Genomic DNA, 26,305 nt, shown 5'->3' with positions numbered 1-26,305 from the left:
ACCAACATATCTTTAGGTACAATGCTGGATTACACATCTTAAATAAAACATTGTATCTGTACCTGAGAGATGATAGTATATGTGCTCTTTGCTTAGTAAAAAAGAAATATAAAAGAAAAAAGATACAAAACCATTTTGTTGCTTACAAATAATAGGTAAAATCTCTTCCATTATCTAGAAATGATAAATCAACCTCTGCGGCACATAATCAAACATTTAGATTCATGTCTTTAGACTCTGAATAGAGAGCCTATTATTTGTAGTAATCTCTCTAAGTTCAATTCCACTGATTTTTGTAAAGTTTATGCAGCAAGGTGGAACTCTATATACAGGCCATAAAACAATATTCTGTGCCAAGCTCTGTTTTGAGAAGAAAGTTTTATGATAACTACAAAAGAAACGAAACAAATGATAATCCACAGAGTCTATGTATATACTATGTCTTCAAGCAACTGCTGAACTTCCAGGAATTCCAAACTTAATGGCTTAGTGGCAGCAGATACAGGATTCTGAAACAGCAGTTGTTTCAAAGATTGCCTAATACAGACCAGAAACTGTTTTTATAGATTCTAAGTCTCTACAAAACGGAACATTTTCAGGTTCTTCCTCAGGAAATGATGAGAACAAAATGGCATTGATTAATGACCACTCAAAAGTCTCAGAATCCACAGCTCTGAGATTGCAAAGGCAAAAATCTGTTCATTCAGAAACATTAAAAGTGAATATTATACCTTGATCCATAAATGTAAGCTTGAATATGGGTAAATGGCAATGTAATGGATGAGAGATCTTAAGCAATATTGCCCTACAGGAATCAGTTCTTTTCTGAATTCCTTTAATAAGTGTTACCCAAATAGGGCACCAAGGGAGGGACTGATTGCATATGTTGACCATTTTCCATTAAAATACCTAAAGGGCCAGTTAAGTCAGTATTCTGTGAAATCAAATATATGTAAAACTAAATAAAATAATACCTTGCAATGAAATACATATATCTATACACAAACACATACATCTGTGTCTTTGTGTATGTACATACAAATACTTTCATTTTATATGGGTATACATGTTTATATAAACACATTTATACACATATGCAAAATATATCTACATATATACATACATGTGTGGCAAGTCTTTTTCTCAATGGCTATATATATAAAGTTTTGCACATAGTTATATATATTTATATAAATGTTATATATCTACACATATATATGTATAGATATGATCTATAGACATATGTATAGATATATAACTATTTATAATATAATATTTTACATATAGATAGAGTGACTTGTCACACATCTGAATTAGAGCTGATAAAATAATCACACCCAAATCTCAATATTCCTCTATGTATTTGTGCTGAGTTCAGTGTTTAAGGTATGTTCATCCTCATTGCATTTCTGTTGCTCCAATTGCTTCTGTTCCTTTTTTTATTTTAAATATCTAGGAACTATAGTCAACTTTCTACTAAGGCAAATACCCTTTACTAATGCCTTCTGCCAAAATGATTTTTTATAAACTATTTCTAAAAATTCCTTTCAGGCTGTAGTGGGACAGAGTATTAAAGATCTCCCTATTTAAGGTAGGAAAGATATTTTTTTAAGTTCCTATTCAAATGTTGTTTATGAGTCCTCATCTCAGCCAGAAGATCAATATCCTACGACTGCTTCTTATGTACTATTTTCAGACATTTTTCCAAGCACAACAGCTAGGGTTAAAAGTCGGTTACCTGCTTTTCTGGAGTCTGAATGTTTTACAATTTAACTTAAACTATATAGATCACACGTAGACTCCATGAGAGAGTTATAATTGTCTCTCTGGGTTAGTCAAATGATCCATTCAGCTCAGTATTCGGTTTTGGACAGTAACAACTATTTTAATTGGTGTAATTTTTGCAAGGCTCAAGAATTCCTGGTACCCAACTACCTGACCTTAACACCTTTTTAATTTTTTAAGGCTTTCTGCCTTGAATTTGTGACTGTAATTTTCTACTTGACTAGTTTCTTCCTTCATTTTTTTTTCAGATCTATGTTACTGTCATCTCTCTAAAATTGTAAGCCAAAAACAAGCAGAGGGCTTTGAAAAAACATTTGCAAAAATACATCACATATATGCATCATAATATACAAAAACAAATTGTTCATGGTATGCTTGATTGGAGCATAAAGTTAGGTGTAGTCTGATTCATGATTATGACAAAAGCATCTACTTTCCCTTTTAAGCTTGCAGCTCCTCTCAGGTTTACACAAATAGAGAAGAAAAGTAACAACAAAAAAGAGAACCCATAACACTACCCAGACCTAAAATTAAATTCCCTGCCAAAACTATCCCCACCAAAAACAGACAAACAAAAGCCATAAAAACAAACAAAAAACCCTCCATTTTTACACTTTTGGAGGAGTTTCCACTAGCTTTGTGGCTGGAGGAGTAGGAGTGAGAACAGTAATATCAATGAACCCTTCATGTTTTACTACATGAAGTAGAGAAGTCCTTGCAACTTGTTAGAAGGAAGAGGCCCAATCTGACCAAGAAGAAGTGAGAGTTGTAAACTAACTAACCTGAGTCTGTACCAAACAGAAAATTAAGTAGCCACTTCTTTATTGCAAATATACTGTTTTGAAGAAAGCAATTACTTTATTTTATCTACATATCTGCATTAGTTTAGAAAATTTTAAGTAAAGGAAAATAACACAAGACAAAAAAAGAAACAGATCAAAGCATGAGGGTGAAGGGAAGAGAAAGCAATGATAATAATCATGGCACATTGTCTTTTAGGAGGTGTAGTCACAATAAATGAAGCAGTTTACATCATGTGAAACAAAGAGTTTTGGTGACTGTTTATGCTAGGTATTGTATTTTTTTTGTATTCTTCTTAAGTTGAGAATATCAGTAAAGAAGGCATTAGAGCCAAAATAATAAACCATCAGAATATTCCAGAGCTTCATATATGAATTCTAGCTAAAAAATTTAAAAAATTTGCTTGAGAAATGAGTATATCAATTGGATCTTTGGCTAAAGATCTGGTAAGGGGACTCAATAAGCCTCTCAGGATAAAGTCAGTTGACTTAAGGGAAAAACTTATACCTTCTGTAGAAAGGTGAAAGAAAATACTCTGTATAGAATTCTTTCCATCAGGAGATTTATAAGGAGATACAGAAACAAAATTGTAATCAAACAAAAAAGAATAACAATAGCATCCCTTAACTCCCATGGATCTATTAAAACAAATACAGCAGAAGAATGGAAAAGGATAGTATTAGGGTGATTCACAGGAGTTTCTGATAAAAAGATGTCCACATCTTAATCCCTGGAACATGTATATATACTAGGTCATTATGGCAAATGGGAATTAAGTTTGCAAAGCAACTGTCCTTAAAATAGGAAGATTATCCTAGTGGGCCCAGTGTAATTATAAGCGTGGAAGTTGGAGGCAGAAAAGCAGTCATTGTCAGAGTAATGAAATATGAAAAACATGTGACTTTACTGGCTTGGAAGATGGCAGGTGACCATGAGCGAAGGAGTTTGGGCAGCTGCTTTCAACTGGGCAAGGCAAAGAAATGAATTCTCTTGTAGAGACTCCAGGAGGAACATAGCCCTCCCAACACCTTGATTTTTGCCCATTAAGACCCATTTCAGACTTTTGACCTCCAGAACTCTAAGATAATGTTTTTGTTTTTGTTTTGTTTTGTTTTTTGCGGTACACGGGCCTCTCACTGTTGTGGCCTATCCCGTTGCGGAGCACAGGTTCCGGACGTGCAGGCTCAGCGGCCATGGCTCATGGGCCCAGCCGCTCCGCGGCATGTAGGATCTTCCCGGACCGGGGCACGAACCCGCGTCCCCTGCATCGGCAGGTGGACCCTCAACCACTGCGCCACCAGGGAAGCCCCTAAGATAATGTATTTTAAGCCACAAGTTTATGGCAGTTTCTTACAGCAGCAGTAGGAAATTAATATACCATGTATTTGCAGAAAATAAAGAAATTTTAAGCCTCCTCTTTATATTTGTACCAAACAAATTGAAGTCAAATTCATTTTTTAAATTTTATAGGAATTATACTAAATATATTTTAATAGTAAATATTAACATAGAGAAAATATAAGAGGTGAATAAATATTTAACTGATCTTGCAGTAGGTAAGATATTTCTAAGTGTGAAATCAATTTTGACTATATTAAGTGCTTTTGTAATAAAAATACTTTGAACTACGTCAAAAACTAGATAGCAAGCTAGTAAAAAAGTACTTGCAACGAATGTGAGAAAAGCGGCCAATATATGTGGTACATAAAGATTTGTATTAAATCAAAACGAGCACTATACTCGAGAAATATAGTGAAGAACATGAATGGACAACTAAAAGAAGAAAATAAACATTTTTACAAAGTTCAATTAAAAAAAGGTATGGAGAGTAGGGCATATAACATAGTGATTAAGAGCCTGGGTTCTGGAATCAGACTTTGTGTGTTGATATCCAAGCTCTGTCACTAAGCTCTGTATGATCCATCATATGTTACCTAACCTCTCTGTGCCTCAATTTATTCACCTATAACATAAGAATAAACAATAATGTTTTCATAGCAGTGATGTGAGGACTGAACAAGTGAATCTATGCAAAGGGTTTATTAACTGCCTGGATCATGTAAACAGTAAGTATAAAACCTCTACCTGTTATTAGTCAAATGGATGCAATTAAAGTGTTAATATAGAGAAGTTACATAGTGTTGGAAAGGGAAGAAGAAATGCATTCTTATCTACTGGTTGTGGGAATTTAATTGGTTCAGTCTTAGAGCAGATAAGCTGGAAATATACATCAAATGTTTTACAAAGTGAAAAAAATTAAGTGTGTCTTAATCATTAATATGTCATTTTTAGTGGGTGAACGGATGAACAAACAGTGTCATACTACCCACATAATGGAATACAGGTATACCTTGTTTTATTATGCTTCATTTATTGCACTTTGCAGCTATTGCTTTTTTTTTTTTTTTTTTTTTTTAACAAGTTGAAGGTTTTTGGTAACCCTGCATTGAACAAGTGTGTTGGCACCATTTTTCCAACAGCATTTGCTCACTTCCTGACTCTGTGTTACATTTTGGTACTTCTCACCATCTTTCAGTCTTCTTCATATTATATTTGTTATGGTGATCTGTGACCAGTGGTCATTGATGTTATTATTGTAATGATTTGGGGGTACCATGAACTGCACCCATAAGAGACAGCAAACTTAAATGATAAATGTTCTGTGTTCTGACTGCTCCACCAGCTAGCCGTTCCCTTGTCTTTTTCCCTCTCCTCAGGCCTTTCTATTTCCTGATACACAACAGTATTGAAATTAAGTCAGTTAATAACCTTACAGTGACCTCTGAGTGTTCAAGTGAAAGGAAGAATCTCTCACTTTAAATCAAAAGCTAGTAATGGTTAAGCTTAGTGAGGAAGGCCTGTCAAAAGCCGAGACAGGCCAAAAGCTAGGCCTCTTGGACCAGAGAGTTAGCCAAGTTGTGAATACAAAGAAAAAGTTCTTTTTTCAATAGTTTCCTTTGCTGTGTGAAAGCTTTTAAGTTTAAATAGGTCCCATTTATCTATTTTGCTTTTGCTTCCTTTTCCTGAGGAGAGATTAAAAAAAAAAACATTGCTATGATTTATGTCAAAGAATGTTCAAAATAGTAAGACAACTTACAGAACAGGAGAAAATATTTGCAAATGATATGACCAATAAGGAGTGGTTAATCTCCAAAATATATAAACAACTCATACAACTCAATATCTAAAAAACAAACAATCCAATTAAAAATGGGCAGAAAACCTGAATAGACATTTTTCCAAAGAAGACATACAGATGGCCAACAGGCACATGAAAAGATGCTTAACATCACTAATTATCAGAGAAGTGCAAATGAAAACCACAATAAGATATTACCTCATACCTGTCAGAAGGGCTAGGATCAAAAAGACCTCAAATAACAAATATTGGTGAGGATGTGGAGAAAGGGAATCTTGGTACACTGTTGGTGGGATTGTAAATTGGTGCAGCACCTATCAAAAACATTATGGAGGGTCCTCAAAAAACTGAAAATAAAACTACAATATCATTCAGCAATTTCACACCTGGGTATATATCCCCAAAAGGTGGAAACACTAATTGGAAAAGATACATGCACCCCAATGTTCATTGCAGCACTATTTACAATAGCCAAGACATGGAAGCAACCTAAATACCCATCAACAGATGAATCGATAAAGAAGATATGGTACATATATACAGTGGAATACTACTCAGTCATAAAAAAATGAAATTTTGCCATTTGCAACAACACAGATGGGCCTGGAGGGTATTATGCTTAGTGAAAGAAGACAGAGGAAGACAAATACTATATGTTACCATTTATACATGGAATCTAAAAATAAGATGAATGAATATAACAAAACAGAAACAGACTTACAGATATATAGAACAAATTAGTGGTTAGCAGTGGGGAGAGGAAGGAAAGGGGGAGGGTAAATATTAGGGTGGGGACTAAGTAGTACAAACTACTATGTATAAAATAAATAGTCTACGGGGATATGTTTTACAACACAGGGAATATAGGCAATATTTTAAAATAACTTTAAATGGAGTATAATCTATAAAAATATTGAATCATTGTGTTGCACGCCTGAAACTAGTATAATATTGTAAATCATCTATACTTCAGTAAAATAAAAAGAAACAACATACAGTGTGTTTATATATATATATATATATATATATATATATGTATGTATTAAGAAAAAAGTTATTGAAGGAAATTAAAAGTGCTACTCCGATGAACACAATGATTGATAAGAAAGCAAAACAGCCTTATTGTTGATATGGAGAAAATTTTAGTGGTCTGGATAGAAGATCAGACCAGCCACAACATTCCCATAAGTCAAAACTGAACCCAGAGCAAGGTCTTAACTCTCTTCAAAATTTGTGGGACTGATTTTATTTTGATATTTGCTTAATTGTGGTGGCCTAGGACTAAACCAGAAATATCTTTGAGGTATGCCTCTACTACTCAGTGATAATACAGAACCAACTATTGATTTATAATGACATGGGTGGACCTCAAAATAATTGTGCTGAATGAAGAAAAAGCCAGTTACAAATGTTACATACTGGGTGATTCCATTTATATGCCATTCCATTTATATGAAAAAAATAAACTATAAGGATGTATAATAGAACAGTGTTTTCCAGGGTTTAGAGGTGAGAGGAGATTCTGCTACAAAAAGACAGCACAAGGGAATTAGGTGGGGGTATTAGAATTGTCGGTATCTGTTTGTGGTGGTGGTTACAAGGATATATGCCTGTGTTAAACCTCTAAAACTTGGACACCAAATAAGCAAATTTTACTGTACATAAATTTTAAAAATAATAATGTTAAACCTTGCTTTCTGAAAATATTAAATAGCATGAGAAATGCTCCTGATGTAACATTAAGTGATCAAACAAGATATAGAATTGTATTTTCAGTTTATTTCCATATTATATTAATAAAATAAAGTATACTCCCTAACACCATATACAAAAATACACTAAAAATGGATTGAAGACCTAAATGTAAGACCAGACACTGTAAAACTCTTAGATGAAAACATAGGAAGAACATTCTTTGACATAAATCACAGCAAGATCTTTTTTGACCCACCTCCTAGAGTAATGGAAATAAAAACAAAAATAAACAAATGGGACCTAATGAAACGTAAAAGCTTTTGCACAGCAAAGGAAACCATAAACAAGAAGAAAACACAACCCTCAGAATGGGAGAAATTATTTGCAAATGAATCAATGGACAAAGGGTTAATCTCCAAAATATATAAACAGCTCATGCAGCTCAATAACAAAAAAACAAACAACCCAATCAAAAAATGGGCAGAAGACCTAAATAGACATTTATCCAAAGAAGACACACAGATGGCCAAGAAGCACATGAAAAGCTGCTCAACATCACTAATTATTAGAGAAATGCAAATCAAAACTACAATGAGGTATCACTTCACACTGGTTAGAATGGGCATCATCAGAACATCTACAAACAACAAATGCTGGAGAGGGTGTGGAGAGAAGGGAACCCTCTTGCACCATTGGTGGGAATGTAAATTAATACAGCCACTATGGAGAACAGTATGGACATTCTTTAAAAAACTAAAAATAGAATTACCATATGACTCAGCAATCCCACTACTGGGCATATACCCAGAGAAAACCATAATTCAAAAAGACACATACACCCTAATGTTCATTGCAACACTATTTACAATAGCCAGGTCATGGAAGCAACCTAAATGCCCATCGACAGAGGAATGGATAAAGAAGATGTGGTACATATATACAATGGAATATTACTCAGCCATAAAAAGGAACGAAATCGGGTCATTTGTAGAGACGTGGATGGACCTAGAGACTGTCATACAGAGTGAAGTAAGTCACAAAGAGAAAAACAAATATCATATATTAACGCATATATGTGGAATCTGGAAAAATGGTACAGATGAAGCAGTATGCAAGGCAGAAATGGAGACACAGATGTAGAGAACAAAAGTATGGACACCAAGAGGGGAAAGTGGTGTGGGTGGTGGTGGTGGTGGTGGTGGTGGTGGGATGAATTGGGAGATTGGGATTGACATATATACACTAATATGTATAAAATAGATAACTAATCCAAAAAAGAAAAAAATAAAGTATTAATTGATTACTGTGCATCAGCATTGCTTTATTTACTTTACTTGTTTATGCCATTTAATCCTGTTTTTGTAATTTTGATTTTTTTCAGTTATATGTATAAATGTATCTATTCTTCTTCAAATTCTTTTCCCATTTAGGTTGTTACATAGTATTGAATCCTTCTCCTTTTTGAACTATCATGTTGTACAGTCACTGTCTAAAGAGTATATGTTGCTAGAGCATTTTACATTTGAAAAGAGATGGAATAGAAAAAGCGTCACATTTTGAATCAGAGAGGTTATGTTCAAATCACAGCTTTATCCCTTATTGGCTACGGTATTCAAATATGTAGTCTCAGTTTCCTTATCTGTAAAATGGGAACAATCAAAGTACCTACCTCGGTGGTTTTTGTTACATCAATGGATAATGTATGTACAGTATTCAGAAATTTTCCTGGCACATAATATGCATGTAGTAAATGTTACTGGCTAATAGGTCAGGGATTTCAGCAAAACCATTTCATAAAAGATTTTTAAGAAGGGGTAATAACAATAGGTTATTGTCTCACATTCCGTTTTATGTGTATAGCGTAATCTATCCAGTCTGTAGTTAATGAGCATTTGAGTTGTTTCAGCTTTTGTCTATTAAAGATAATGCTGCTATATACATTCCTGCACATGCATCTTGGTAGAAATATGTGTATAATTATTGGGTGTAATTTCTGGATCATAAGATATTTGTATCTCCACCATTGATAGACAATATCAAAGTGTTTTCCAAAGTGATTATATAAATTTACTTTCCCATCAGTAGGATATGAGTGTTCCAGTTGCTCCATATCTTGAACAATGATAGTATTGCTGGTCTTCTTCTTTTATGCCATTTGCATATGTATGTAATGTGATTCATTGTGGTTTCAATTTGCATTTCTCTGATTGCAATTTTTTTTTTCATTTTATGTATAGTAGTCACTTGAGCATCCTTTAAAAAATGCCTATTCAGGTCTTTTGCCCATATTACTTATTAGGCTGATTGAATTTTTCTTACTGATTCTTAGGGATTTTCATGTATTCCATACATGCACCTTTGTTGCTTATATTTTTTCACACTGTGTGACTTTCCTTTTCACACTCCCAATAGTGCCTTTTAAAAATAAATTTATATATTTTATTTTATTTTTTAATTTTTGGCTGTGTTGGGTCTTCATTGCTGTGTGCAGGCTTTCTCTAGTTGCGGCAAGCAGGGGCTACTCTTTGTTGCAGTGCACATACTTCTCATTGTGGTGGCTTCTATTGTTGTGGAGCATGGGCTCTAGGCATGTGGGCTTCAGTAGTTGTGGCACACGGTCTCAGTAGTTGTGGCTCGCAGGCTCTAGAGAGCAGGCTCAGTAGTTGTGGCACACAGGCTTAGTTGCTCCACAACATGTGGGGTCTTCACGGACCAGATCGAACCTGTGTCCCCTGCATTGGCAGAAGATTCTTAACCACTGTGCCACCAGGGAAGTCCCCCAATGGTGCCTTTTGATGAAAGGAAATTGTCACTCTAATAGAATTCAATGTATTGTTTTGTGGTTATTGCATTTTGTGACCTGAGGCATTTTACAGAAATATTGGGAAGATATGCTCTCATATTCTACACATTTTATTGGTTTGTCTTTAATATTTATATCTAAAATCAACCTGGAATTTATGTTTTTGTATGGTGTGAGGTTTTTTATTTCCTTTGTAGATATGTTTTTATTTAAAATGTCTTCATTATACTCTCATTTGCTTCTTAAAGGAGTTATATATTTCTTATCATGATATATATTTATCATCTACAATGTTGCTTTATCTACTGCTCTTTATCCCTTTTTGTTTATCTGATTTAGACATCAAGCGTTTATTTTCAGCTTGGAAAAATTTCCTTTAGGATTTTTGCTCACATGAGTCTACATACATCAAATTCTCTCAGATTTTATTTATTGATAAAATGTCCTTATTTCACCCTTATTTTCAAAGGATATTTTTAAGGAGTGTAGGATTCTATGTTGACAGGTTATTTTTCACCTTTCTTTCCTTTAATGATGCCCTTGCATTGCATTCTAGCCTCCATTGTTTCTGATGAGAAGTTCAGCATAATTTGTATTCCTGTTCCCATTTATGACACATTAATTATCTTATAAATTAAATGGCTCTTAAATGAAAAAATGATATTATTATAAAGTGGGTTTTATTTCAAATGTAGAATTAAAAATTATAATAACCACAGCACAAAGGATAGGGAGTGGTAATGCAATTATACTGTTCCAAGTTTCTTGTACTTGTGAAGTGTGAAAAATGAAGTGCAAAGTGGTAAAATTTTATTCTAAGTAGACTGTGTTAAGAGTGCATATTGTAATCCCAAGTGCAAAAACTAAAAATAATAATAAGAATTATACTATAAAGGCAACATTGAAAATACAATGGAATATTATAAAAATGGTAGACTGACACAAAATAAAACAAGAAAAGGTAACAAAGGAAAAAACAGATATGACAAATAAGCAAATGGCAAAATTGTAGAGCTGAAATCAACCACGTCAATTTTTACATTAAATACAAATGGATTAAACATGAATTAAGATAGATATCTTTAGATTGGACCAAAGCAAGACCCAACTATATACTGTTTAAAAGACAACTTTATTTTTATTTTTTTTTAACATCTTTATTTGAGTATAACTGTTTTACAATAGTGTGTTAGTTTCTTCTTTACAACAAAGTGAATCAGTTATACATATACATATGTTCCCATATCTCTTCCCTCTTGCGTCTCGCTCCCTCCCTCCAACTCTTCCTATCCCACCCCTCTAGGTGGTCACAAAGCACCGAGCTGATCTCCCTGTGCTATGCAGCTGCTTCCCACTAGCTATCTATTTTACGTTTGGTAGTGTATATATGTCCATGCCACTCTCTCACTTTGTCACAGTTTACCCTTCCCTCTCCCCATATCATCAAGTCCATTCTCTAGTAGGTCTGTGTTTTATTCCCGTCCTATCACTAATCTCTTCATGACATTTTTTTTTCTTAGATTCCATATATATGTGCTAGCATATGGTATTTGTTCTTCTCCTTCTGACTTACTTCACTCTGTATGACAGACTCCAGGTCTATCCACCTCATTACAAATAACTCAGTTTCATTTCTTTTATGGCTGAGGAATATTCCATTGTATATATGTGCCACATCTTCTTTATCCATTTACCTGTCAATGGACACTTAGGTTGCTTCCATGTCCTGGCTGTCGTAAATAAAGCTGCAGTGAACATTTTGGTACATGACTCTTTTTGAATTATGGTTTTCTCAGGGTATATGCCCAGTAGTGGGATTGCAGGATCGTATGGTAGTTCTATTTGTAGTTTTTTAAGGAACCTCCATACTGTTCTCCATAGTGGCTGTATCACCTTACATTCCCACCAGCAGGGCAAGAGTGTTCCCTTTTCTCCACAACCTCTCCAGCATTTATTGTTTCTAGAGTTTTTGATGATGACCAATCTGACCGGTGTGAGATGATATCTCATTGTAGTTTTGATTTGCATTTCTCTAATGATTAATGATGTTGAGCATTCTTTCATCTGTTTGTTGGCAATCTGTATATCTTCTTTGGAGAAATGTCTATTTAGTTCTTCTGCCCATTTTTGGATTGGGTTGTTTTTTGTTGTTGTTGTTATTGAGCTCCATGAGTTGCTTATAAATTTTGGATATTAATATAAATTAAATATAAAAACATTTATAAATAATATGAAAAAACAGAGCCAACAAGATGGCAGAGTAGAAAGACAGGAGCTCACGCATTCTTACAAAAACACCAAAATCACAACTAACTGCTGAACAACCATTGACCAAAAAAACACTGGAACCTACCAAAAAAGATACCCTACATCCAAAGACAAAGAAGAAGCCACAATGAGATGGTAGGAGGGGCGCAATCACGATAAAATCAAATCCCATGTCTGCCAGGTGGATGACCCACAAACTGGAAAATAATTATACCACAGAAGTTCTCCCACTGGTGTGAAAGTCCTGAGCCCCATGTCAGGCTTCGCAGCCTGAGGGTTCGGCAATGGAAAGAGGAACACCCAGAGAATCTGGCTTTAAAGGTCAGCAGAGTTTGTTCGCAGGAATTCCACAAGACTGGGGGGCAACAGAAACTCCACTCTTGGAGGGTTCACACAAGGTCCCGTGCAAACCAGTACCCAGGGAAAAAAGCAGTGACCTCATAAGAGACTGGGCCAGACTAACCTACTATTATTGGAGGGTCTCCTGTGGAGGTGGGGGGTGGCTGTGGCTAACCAGGGGGCACTTCTGGTGAGTACTTATTGGTGTGAGCCCTCCTGGGGGCCGCCATTTCCTTCCCAAGACCTAGCCCCTCCCAACATTCTGTAGTCTCCAGTACTGGGATGCCTCAGACCAAACAACCAACAGGGTGGGAACATAGCCCCACCAATCAGCAGATAGGCTGCTTAAAGTCTTCATGAGCACAGCCCTGCCCACCAGAGTGACAAGATCCAGCTCCACCCACCAGGGGGTAGGAACCAGAGCCCCCCACTAGGAAGCCTGCACAAGCCTCTTAGACAGCCTCATCTACCAGAGGGCAGACAGCAGAAGCAAGAAGAACTACAATCCTGCAGCCTGTGGAACAGAAACTGCAATCACAGAAAGTTAGACGAAATAAGATGGCAGAGGAATATGTCCCAGATGAAGGAACAAGATAAAACCCCAGAAGAACAACTAAGTGAAGTGGAAATAGGCAGTCTACTGGGAAAAGAATTCAGAGTAATGATAGTGAAGATGATTCAAGATCTCAGAAAAAGAATGGAAGCACAGATCAAGGAGATGCAAGAAATGTTTAACAAAGACCTAGAAGAAATAAAGAACAAACAAACAGAGATGAGTAATACAATAACTGAAATGAAAAATACACTAGAAGGAATCAATAGCAGAGTAACTGAGGCAGAAGAATGGATAAGTGAGCTGGAAAACAGAATGGTGGAAATCACTGACACAGAACAGAATAAAGAAAAAAGAATGGAAATAAATGAAGACAGTCTGAGTTCTCTGGGACAACATTTTATGCACCAACATTTGCATTATAGGGGTCCCAGAAGTAGGAGAGAGAGAAGGTATCTGAGAAAATATTTGAAGAGATAATAGCTGAAAACTTTCCTAACATGGGAAAGGAAACAGTCACCCAAGTCCAGGAAGCACAGAGAGTCCCAGGTAGGACAAACTCAAGGAGGAACATGCTGAGACACATAGTAATAAAATTGACAAAAATTAAAGACAGAGAGAAAATATTAAAAGCAACAAGTAACATACATGGGAACTCCCATAAGGTTATCAGCTGATTTCTCAGCAGAAACTCTGCAGGCCAGAAGGGAGTGGGGTGATATATTTAAAGTGATGAAAGGGAAAAGCCTATAACCAAGAATACTCTACCCAGCAAAGTTCTCATTCAAATTCAATGGAGAAATCAAAAGCTTTATAAATAATATGAAAAAGCAGCAAGGATATAAACAGAAAAATTCATACTGGTGAAAGAGTCAGTTCAGTAGGAGTACATAAACAACCTAAATGTGTTTTCAGCTATCAAAGAACTTTAGAACACACTGAACATAAACTAAAAATACTAAAGAAAATAAAACAGGAAAATCCATGATCATAGTTGGAGGTTTATCACCTGTCTCTCTCAGTTATTGTTAGAACAAGTAGATATTAACTTAGCAAGTGTATAGAAGACTTGAATAACACCAATTGACAGGTATAGAACTCTGGAAAATTCACAAATGTCCAGAAATTATATAACACATTCCCAAACAACCAATGGGACAAAGAAGACATCAAAAGAAAAATTTTTTAAATCTTGAAACAAAATACTGAAAGACAAAGTATCAATATGTATGGGATGCAGCAAAAGCAGTTCTAGGAGGGAAGTTTATAGTGATAAAAATCTACATTAAGAAAAAAGATCACAAATTTAAAAAAAACAACTAACTTTACACCTCAAGGAACTAGAAAAAGAAGACCAAATGAAACCCAAAGTTAGCAGAAGGAAAGAAACAACAAAGATCAGAGCAGAAATAAATGAAATAGAGACCAGAAAAACAATAGAAAAGGTAACTAAAACTAAGAGGTGGTGTTTTGTAAAGATAAAGTTGCCAGATTTTAGCTACTCTAATGCAGAAAAAGAAAGAAGACCTAAATTATGATCAGAAATGAAAGAGGAGACATTACTACTGATACCACAGAAATACAAAGGATCACAAGAGACTAGAGTTGACACTTGAACAATATGAGGGTTAATCAGCCTATAACTTATAGTCAGCCTTCCCTATCCAAGGTTTCTCTGCATCTGTGGATTCAAACAAATGCAGACCATGTAGTACTATAGTATTTACCATTGAAAAATAACAGCACATAAGTGGACCCACACAGTTCAAACCCATGTTGTTCAAGGGTCAACTGTACTATGAGCAATTTATGCACCATGAAACTGGATAACTTAGAAGAAATACATAAATCCCTAGAAACACATAAGCTACCAAGACTGAATCATGAAAAAATAGAAAGTCTGAACAGATCAAATATGAATAAGGAAGTTAACTCATTAGTCCAAAACCTCTGAACACAGAAAAGCCCAGGACCCAATGGTTCATTGGCAAATTCTACCAAATAGTTAAAGAAGAATTAATGCCAATCCTTCTAAAACTCTTTCAAAAAACTGAGGAGGGAACAATCCCAAACTCATTTTATGAGGCCAGCATTACCCTGATTTCAAAGCCATATAAGGATATATGAAAAGAAAATTACAGATCAATATCTCCAATGAATATAGATGCAAATCTTCTCAATAAAACGTTAGCAAAACAAAATTTAAAAGGATCATTAACCATGATCAAGTGGGATTTATCCCATGGATGCAAGGATGGTTCTACATGTGCAAATCACTTAATTCGATAACCACATTAGCAGAATTAAAGATAAAAATCATATCATCTTAATAATGCAGAAAAAGCATTTGACATAATACACCATCTTTTCATGACAAAAACATTCAACAAGTTGGGTATCGAAGAAAGATTCCTCAACACAATGAAAGCCATTTATGACAAACTCACAGCCAATATCATGCTCAGTGGTGAAAGGTTGAAAACTTTTCTTCTGAGATGTGGAACACTTACAAGGGTGTCCATTCTCACCACTCCTACTCAAGATAGTACTGGATGTCCTAGCCAGAGCATCCAAGTGGGAAAAAAGTAGTAAAATTGTCTTTGTTAGAAGATAATATGATCTTATATATAGAAAATCCTAAAGACTCCACTAAAAACGTGCTAGAACTAATCAACAAATTCAGTAAAGTTGCAGGATACAAAATCAACATACAAAAATCAGTAGTGTTTCTACACACAAACAACAAAACATCTGAAAACAAATAAAACAATCCCATTCAAATAACATCAAAAATAATAAAATAATTAGGAATAAATTTTACTAAAGAGGAAAAAGATCTATATGCTGCAAACTTCAAGAGTTTGATCAAAGAAGTTGAGTCATAAATAAATGGAGAGATATCTGATGTTCATAGTTTGTAAGAATTAATATTTTACATTTTCATACCCAAGTCATCTACAGATTCGATGCAATCCCAGCCATGATTCCAATGACGTTTTTGTATAGAAGTAGAAGAAACAATCCTAAAATTAATTTGGAGCCACAAAAGACCCTGAGTGGCCAAAACAATTCTGAGAAAGATGAACAAAGCTAGAGGCATTACACTTCCTGATTTTTATAGTAATTAAAACAGTATTGTACTGCCACAAATGTAGACACATAGACCAATGGAACAGAATAGAGAGCCCCAAAATAAACCCCTGCATCATACATGGTCAAATAATATTTGACAAGGGAGACAAGAATACTCAATGGGCAAAGGATAATTGCTTCAGTAAATGGTGTTGGGAATACTGGATACCATATGCAGAAGTATAAAATTTGACCCCATCTTAAACCACACACAAAAAAATGAACTCAAAATGTATCAAAGACTTAGTTAAGCTCTAAAAGCACAAAACTCTTAAGGAAAAAAAAAAACATTGAGAGAAAGCTCTTTGAGATTGGTTTTGGCAATAGGTTTTTGAATGATACCAAAAGCACATGGAACAAAAGCAAAAATAAATGTCAGGCTATGTCAAATTAAACAACTTCTTCACAGCAAAAGAAACAAAATGAAAAGGCAACCAATGGAATGGGAGAAAATATTTGCAAGCCATATATCTAATAAGGGGTTAATATCCAAAATATATAAAGAATTCATACAACTTAATAGCATAAAAACAACCTGATTTAAAAATAGGCAGACATAAACATGGTAAATGAAAAGGTGCTCAACATCAGTAATCATCAGGTAAATGCAAATCAAATATTACCTCACACCTGTCAAAATGGCTATCATCAAAAAGACAAGAGATTAAGAAGTATCGTTAAAGGTGTGGAGATAAGGGGACCTCTTGCACACTATTTGCGGGAATGTAAATTGTTATAGCCACTATAGAAATAGTATGCAACTTCCTCAAAAAAATTAAAAATAGAACTACCATATAATCCAGCAATCTGACTCCAGGGAATATCCACCAGAATTGAAATCAGGATTTCACAGAGATACCTGCACTCCTATGTTCACTGCAGCATTATTCACAAAAGCCAAGATACGGAATAATCTAAGTGTCCACCAATGGAAGAATGGGTAAAGAAGGTGTGATTGAGACATACACTTACACACACACACACAAATATTTTTCACCATGAGAAAGAAGGAAATCCTGCAGTTTGTAACAACTTGGATAAAACTTGAGGGCATTAGGCTAAGTGAAATAACTCAGACAGAGAAAGACAAATAATGTATAATATCATTTATATGTAGAATCTAACAGGTGTCAAACTCAGAAAAACAGAGAGTAAAATACTGACTGCCACGTGCTGGGGAATGGTGGAAATGGAGAGATAATGCACAGAGGGTACAAACTTTCTTTCATAAGACTCACAAGTTCTGGAGATCTAAATACAACATGATGATTATACCTGATAATACTGAATTGTATACTTGAATGTTGCCAAGAAAGTAGATCTTAAATATTCTCACTACAAAAAAGAAATGGTAATTATGTGATAGGGTGGTGGTGTTAGCTAATATTATGATTGTAATCATTATGCAATTTATAAATGTGTGAAATCAACACATTGAATACCTTACATTTATACAGTTATGTGTCAGTTATATCTCAATAAATCTGGGGAGGGAGGAAGGAAAAGAAAAAAATGAATGAACTACTGAAATGAACAATAACATGGATTAATCTCACAGTGTTATAGTGAGTGAAAATGTCCCAACAGAAAAAAGTACACACAGTTTGTATCCATTTATATAAAGAATAATCTAATTTATGGTTATAGATATTAGATCCGGGATTGCCTCAGGTAGGAATGGGACTGGAAGAGAGGTTGACAGTAAAGGGTATGTAGGAACTTTCTGCAGTTATGGGAATGTTCTATATCCTGTTTTGGGGGGTGGTTATAGGGGTATATTCAGCAGACAAGATTTTCCAAACCTCACACTTAACATATTTGCATTTTTTTGTGTTCCATATGACAATAAAACTTATTATTAGAAAAAAGAAAAAAAGATTTCAAAATGGTCTAGGAGAAACTTCTCTAAGAAAATGACCTTGATAAAATACCTTTTGTATTTACTTGTATACATTAATAGGAGATTTACATAGCTGGGGGGAGCATTTTAGGGATAAATTAGTGAAAATAACGTAGGAAGACAAGCAGAGAGAGAAAGAAAGTGGGAGTGAGCAAGAGGAGGGATTGAGAGAGAGGTAGATATTTACCTGTGGGCACAGGAAAACAGTTGCATAGGAAAGGAAAAAAAAGGTATACTTCATGGCTCTGCCATTAGTAGCATTTACAAAAAGTCTTGTAATGTAAACATTATTGAACTAACCAAACTGACACTATATCAGGGGGGTGGGAGGATGCCAAGTATGTGTGTGGATATGGGGGAGGATGAGTGTGTGTGAAAAAATAACTAAGTTTTAGTTTTCTTTTACTCATCTAACAAATTACCACAAATTCCTCAACTTTCAAGAATACAAAATGAGTATCTAACAGTTCTGTAGGTCAGAAGTCTGATATGGATCTCACTGGGCTAAAATCTAGATGCTGACTGGGTTGCATTTCTTTCTAGAGACTCTAAGGGAGAATCTGTTTTCATGATTATTCAAGTTCCTTGTGGTTCATGGTATGACTGAGGTTCCTGTTTCCTTGCTAGCTGTCTGTGAGGGTTGCTCCCATTTTCTAGAGATTGACCATTCCTTGGCTCATGTCCCCTTCCTTCACCTTCCAAGACAACAATGACAGGTTTAGTCTTTCTCTTGCCTCATCTCTCTGTGACACTCTCTTCTATCTTCCTCTCCCAGCTTTAAGGACTTATATGATTAAATTGGTACCACCATTTCAAGCTCTCTAACTTTAATCACATCTGCAAAATCCCTTTTGTCATGTGAGGTCATATACCCACAGCTTCCAGGAATTGAAATGTGAACTTCTTTGGGGGGACCATTATTCTGTCTACCACAAGCTAAGTCTTCTTCATTCCTTTTCAGATGTTTGTATATAATGCCTAACAATGTGCAAGTCTGATTATTCCCTAAATTCTCTTTTACCAAGAAAAGAGAGATGAAGGCATTTAGAAGTACCTAGTAAAGATGAGTCTTTCACATTTCTGCAGGAATTGCAGAACTGGAACACTCTCTACCCCTCCACCGTTCCTTTCAATGCATTGTGATAGAGTACAAAGTATTAGATTTGTTGTCAGACTGACCTAATAGAATCCCAGGCCCACCAATTATTAGGTGAAACTAGATCTTAAAAGATACTTGACCTCTCTGAGCCTTAGCTTTCTCCTTTGTAGAATGAGGATGTTTGACGATTAGATATATGTTGTGTCTAAAAGAGAATAGGAATAGATAAAAGATAAACATATTCTTCTGTGTGACATACCAATTTTATTTTAGGGGTTATAAATGAAGAAGAGCTAACTGTAGTTCCCAATGAAGATTAGTCTTTCACGTTTCTGTTCAAATTGCCCAAATATTAACATTTCCAGTAAGTTTTCAGAAATTGTCACAGCATAGGCTTTTATTAAATAGAATCCTCAGTGACTAATTCTTATTAGGCCTTAGCCATCAAACTTTCTCTTCTGATCCCTGCTACGCTAGATCCGTTGTGTTGATGGTTAGATTTTTCTGTGACTCAGTGGTATGTACTTAACTCTGAGTCATATCACATCTTTCACCATGGATCTGCTCAGGTCTTACACCCAAAATTCAAAATAACTTTCTGGAAATTCTAATCCAGTTACGATTCACATTAGGTGGTATGAATAGGCCTTGCTGTATGAGGTTTAGAAGAAGATACCATGGTACCTAACAATAACTGGATTCCCCTTCACAAGTGCCTTCATATTGTGATGTATCGTAGCAAAGGGAATTCCATTTGCTAAGTATCTATGTCTCGGACTAGGTTGGAACTTGAGCAGAAGTAACACAGTTTTAAATGCCATAGTAAGCCATTTGCCAATATTACTTGATCCCTTGTACTTCTACTCCATCATTAGGTGGGTTTAGGAACAGTTAGATATCAGAGAACCCCTTGAGATCAGAGACCATGTTCTAATTGTTTTGTTATCCTTGGCAACTAACACAGTGCCAGGCACATAGAAAGCACTTAATGCATGTTTGTTAAAAGGTGAAAAGATCACAATTACAAGAATATCATTGGCATTACTGTGAGGGAGGAAGGTAAACCTCCCAGGGTTTTGATATTCAGACTGACTATACTAATTAATACCAATGTCTAGAAATAGTAGGGGAGAGTACAGGTCTCAGTTCTTTCAGGACACCTTTGGTGGATTTATTGCAGCTGGCACTACCATATGAATGACAGAGGCTGCCATATGAGCATAAAAAGCAATGCAACTAAATACCTTATACACGAAAAAATGAGTTAACCTTATCATTTGGTTCCTTTTTCCTTTTTTGTTGTAGCAGCCTGGCATTATTGCCTATTTCTGTTCCTATTGTATAGGATGCTTCAGGGGCAACTGAATTTGGGAAATATTATGGCATTTTCAGAGAATCATTTGTATTATGAAAACAGGCACTTGACACTGTATAGTAATTTTTTTTTTTAAGGCCAACCTTCTGAGTGGAAGCAAGAAGAAAGGTTTATTTTCTAAAGATAAGCAACATGCTGTATTTAAATCATGTACATACACAGTGTAGCTTTCTTGGTGAGTTATTCCCAATTTCAGGTCATACGTATAGCCTACTTTCAGCGTCATTGAAATTGCAAGCCAAATTTAATAGGAAATGAAGGCAAAAAGGAAAACTAACTCCTTTGCAGTTCCATATGATTCTTTATATTAGTCCTTTTATAGCAGGATAAACACTGCCGAGATGCAAGTTTAACTTTTTGATTGCTTTAAACATATGACCGAGAACAAGCTTGTATGCATCATTTTCTTGCTTTAGCATAATTTAGTTTTCTAAAGACCAAGATGTCTTTGAACTGGAGGGGACACTCTGTAAAACCTGCAAATGTGATACCTGTCAACAAGGATAAACATGGTATTAATGAAAGTGTATGTTAATGCATTAAACTAGTAGAATATCAGCAGGATATCAGTTTCATTGCCAACTGATTTTTAGAGATGATCCACCATTTGAATTAGTTTTAGTGATAAATTATTTCCAAGTAGTATTAATCATACTCACTGGGAAATTAAAATGTCATAAAATGATGAAGTGTTAAAGAAACAGTATCTCACATCTACACCTGCATATGCATCACAGTATCACCACAATATTTGCTCAAAAACATTTACAAGAGAGTATTTTTAACATGATGTTCAGTGATGTAAGTTACTTAACATTCTACTTATTCTTTTAGCAATGCTTAATAAAATTAAACACTTCCTAGAAGTAAAAAATGGTATATACTATATTGTGTTCACTGATTTAAAAAAAAAGAAATAACTAAAATGAGAGAAGGCCCTTTAATTTTTTTCCATTGATTAAGTTTAGTAGATGTTCTTTTTATGGATATATGAGTTTTTAAAATTCTGTGATTACAAAGATTCTGATTGGATAGGGCCTAGTGTTCATTCTACAAATAAATTCATCTTTCCATTGTCTGCTTTCAGAATTGTGGATTATTGTAAAGTTATTAAATCATATATAGGTATGCTTTTCCACAACAAATATGGATAATAAATAGAATATTTATTGTGCTTATCAAAGAAGCACAATAAATATGTGTGCTCTTTAGAATTTAATAGGGAAAGTCAGTAAAACAGAGTCCTTTAATTTCAAGAGTAGTCTTTATTCTTTATTCCTTTCTCTATACTATTGCATTTTGGAGTATTAACACATTTTAAATTCAATGTTGTACACATCTACAGTATATTAAGACTCTACATTTAAGCCTACAGATATCTGACTCAAAATTGGAAGTGAACTCAAACTTCAAAGAAAAAGAAAACATTATAAAATACCACATAGCTTTCCTAATTCAGTAACTTAATAGGAGGATCAATGCTTTAAAATATTTAAAATGTATTACACCTAATGAATGAAAAACATTCCAATGAACCAAAATTCCTATGATGAATTATGGAAGTAAAAGTAGAGGCAGGTGAATTATGTAGACTGCAAGTTATGTCATGGAAATAAGAAATCTATGAATATTAAACAAAATGTCTAAAACACTAGAAAGAATGGTGGCTTTCATTACTAGTCTTCCTTTCCCAAAACAAACTGGTTCACAAGCAATGGTGACTTTGGAAAAAATGGATCCCAGTTAAGAGCTCAAGAGTCATGGTGATTTTCAAATTGTACTTGTGGCAGCTTCTCCAGACAGTCCTGTTCAGGATATAAATTCGACCTCAAGTTAATCTTCCTAAACAGTCTCATTTCTAGAACTAAGCAGTCTCAACTTCATTATCACATGCCTAAATAGCTTTTGCCATGATGTAACATTTAGATCAGAGAACTAATGACCACTGAAAAGAGATTTCCCTGAAGAATGTGAAGTTTAACATTTATAATCGTGAGGCTGTTGTTTCCATAATATATTCTTTCATGAAAATGTACAATATGCTAAACATTTTTGCCAACCCAAAATTGCACTCAACCTATTTAAAAGCAGATCTTTACTTTTAACTTATCTAGGTCTTTCTTAACTAGGAAAACAACAATAAACAGAAAGTAATTTTACTTACCTTAATCACCCATTCTAGAAATGTCTTTTCTTTATTCTGCTTTAAATGTTTAGCCTCAGTCCTCGTCCTGCATTTTCTTACCATGCACACTCTTCTTTATGCCTGAATCTGGCTTAGGATCCCATAACTATGCTGACAGCCATTGTATACAAGGTCACCAAATCCAACAGACTTTTCTCTGTTCTCAGTACCTAATTAGCATTTGACAATTTAAAGTGTTTGATATTCTGGCTTTCCTTTGCTTTACCGAGGCTGCTTTATCTTTATGAGTAGATTTAACCACTTTATATTTTGGTGTAAAAAAAAAATTGTTTCCTATTCAAAATGTGTCAGAATATAAATATTTTATGGAGCTATCAGGCCTTTTAGAAAAGTGTTTTGCAATAAATTTAGGCTTTAGTAACAATAAATACTATCCCCCTATGCTCTGAATGCTCGTACATCTTTTATTCTCTTTGATGGAAGCTGTACTGAAGTTTTTGTACTTCTTTGTATCCATATCAAGGAGTGTCTACCATCCATTAGGTTTTGTGTTTCTTTAAGGCTTCTGCCTGTCCTGTCTTGTTTACCATTGTCTATTCAGAGCCTAGCAGAGACACTGAGACATAGTATATTCTCAATAAATATTACTGAATAAACTAATCTGTTATATAATAAGCATATTACATTGAGAAGAAATCATGTCTCATCAAGTCTGAGGGCCAATATTCCACATGATAGGAACTTTGTAATAACTTGAGTTTTATGATATAGCAAAGAGTTTAAAAAGTATCAAAGGTAAGCTGTTCCAAAAGAGGCTGCTTTAATATTGCTAAGAAAAGCATTATATTTTATTTAAAATAAAGCCTGCTTTAGCCAGTAGCAAGAATGTATTTTAGAAGAAAATTTTTGTTCATGGACACGAATGTGGTCATTTTTCTGATCTCAAAAATCAAGATATTTGGGTTTCACACTGAAATGAAGACAGAACCAGTTACTTTAATTACCTTCTCATCTGGCCAAGAAGAAAATATTATCTAATTCACTTGAATTAAAAAATAAACAAAAGACACTCCTAGATTATTGGAGGCCAGAAGCAGAAGTAAAACTATCCTTTTGATTATCTGACTCAGGTAGATAAACAGCCCTTGGCTAAGACAGAATTAAGCCACTGACAGCTGCAAGGAACTGGAAAGGTCTTTGATGTCAAGATGGCTTGATATACAGTTGACGTAAAAGAGGCACACTCCAAGGTTTTTATTTACAGTAAATTTGAATGAAAGGTTCTAAATTAAAGCTGGAAATAAGAAAGACTAGGGGCTAGATCAGGATAAATTTAACAATGGAAAAATTAGCAAGAAATACATCAGATAGTTGGCATTTACTTATATCTAATTACTAATGTTCAATTTTGGTTGTTTTTACAGCACATTTTTTTTTCCACAAATGCATGAAAACCTGCTTATCTCAATCTTATGCAAAGCAACATTATCTTAGGCTACTCTTCAGCCAACATTACTGTGAATGAGGAACCTCTACAGACTGTTCGTAGTATACTATAATTGAAGGTCCAATTATTTTGAGGAGTATGTAGACATCTTGGAAGTTTATTCTGTAAACTGAAAGATGTAAACTATCACCAGAAAAAAATCTTAGCTTTGTATTCAATTACTAAGTCCTCTCAGTTGTTTGTTCAAGTGGTGAATGAATGCTTACAACAGGCTCCTTGTCAACATTCCTGCATCTAGTCTTCCATAGCCCATATTCAGGAAATCTCTAGCAAGACATACTATCCTATATCGTTTCCTAAGACATCAAGTCCAAATAGCTCTGCCTGTGTTTCATAGTTTAAACCTGTCCTAATCTAATTCTACAGCTTTCATCCTCACTGAAATGTGTCCTCTGTTTTGTTTCCCACAGCTGTGCCATGCTCATTCACCAGTCAAATACTTTGCTTCTGTAATAATTGTGGTCTAGTATATAAATAAGTCCCCTTCTGCCTATACATATTCCACTTTTTGGTTGAAGTCCAGGTCAAATTCCACCCCCTTCCTATAGTCATCTTCAGTTATTCTGGAGACAAATCATCTCTTTCTTCTCAGAACCTGTGTAATACTTAAGAGTTCATACTACATAGCTTAGTTCTGAATTGCATCCTATCTGGTTTTGTAAGCTCTTGTTTCATGCATGTTAACCTTATCTCTCTAATTAGATTTCAGACATTTTAAAGTTAGGGAATGTGTGTGGTATTTCCTCTGAATCCCTCCCCCTATACTTTCAGGATTACTTAGTAGGTAACTTATTACTGTATTATTTAGAATGCTTCCTTGCATAAGAAAATGATTTTGGCTATTATTCTTTAAAAAGTTTTAAAATGTTCAATGTATTTTTCTTATTATAAAAATAATTGTTGTAGACTCTTTCCCTCCCCACACTGACAAACTTTGTCTGGTAATATAAACACTTTTGTTGTGAGAAAAATTCCTAAAATCTAATTTATTATTTTGGAAAGGTCTTACATGTTACTGAATGCTTCCTAAAGTAATAGGAATACTAATATTCTAGGAAGATTTTTTATTAGACTATAAAATGCAAATGACTTTTAGTGAAAAAGGATTATTTCTGCCTCTAAAATTGGGGAAACCAAGCCATCTAATAATTAAGTGACTTTTCCTAGCTTTTATGTGGCATGTTTCTACAGGCCGCCTTGTAAGGATTTGAGTCGAATATTTAATTATTACTCTCCGAACCGTGTCATCAATATCATATTACCTTTAATACTTGAAGACTATCTTACTGTTTTACTATCAATAAGAGGTACACTTATATTTGTGTCTCCAGTGGTGGCATGATTTCACGCTGAAGCATTCATAATTTTTACCCAGTATCCCTTGAACAAAAGGTATATATTTTCAACATGGCTCCCTAAAGTTAAGGAAACACTGTGATACCAAGAACTAAAACAAAATTGGACATAGTTATACAGCACGTTTTGTACATATCAGAGGGATAAAAAGAAACTGACATTCTTTGAATACTTAATATCTCTCAGAAACTGTACTTGATGTGTTTTTTTTAACATCTTTATTTGAGTATAACTGTTTTACAATAGTGTGTTAGTTTCTCCTTTACGACAAAGTGAATCAGTTATACATATACATATGTTCCCATATCTCTTCCCTCTTGCGTTACCCTCCCTCCCACCCTCCCTATCCCACCCCTCTAGGTGGTCACAAAGCACAGAGGTGATCTCCCTGTGCTATGCAGCAGCTT

Source organism: Kogia breviceps, chromosome X, assembly GCF_026419965.1.
Source record: "Kogia breviceps isolate mKogBre1 chromosome X, mKogBre1 haplotype 1, whole genome shotgun sequence".
NCBI lineage: Eukaryota > Metazoa > Chordata > Mammalia > Artiodactyla > Physeteridae > Kogia > Kogia breviceps.
The sequence above is the reverse complement of the archived record's forward strand: the minus strand, read 5'-3'. Positions refer to the sequence as shown.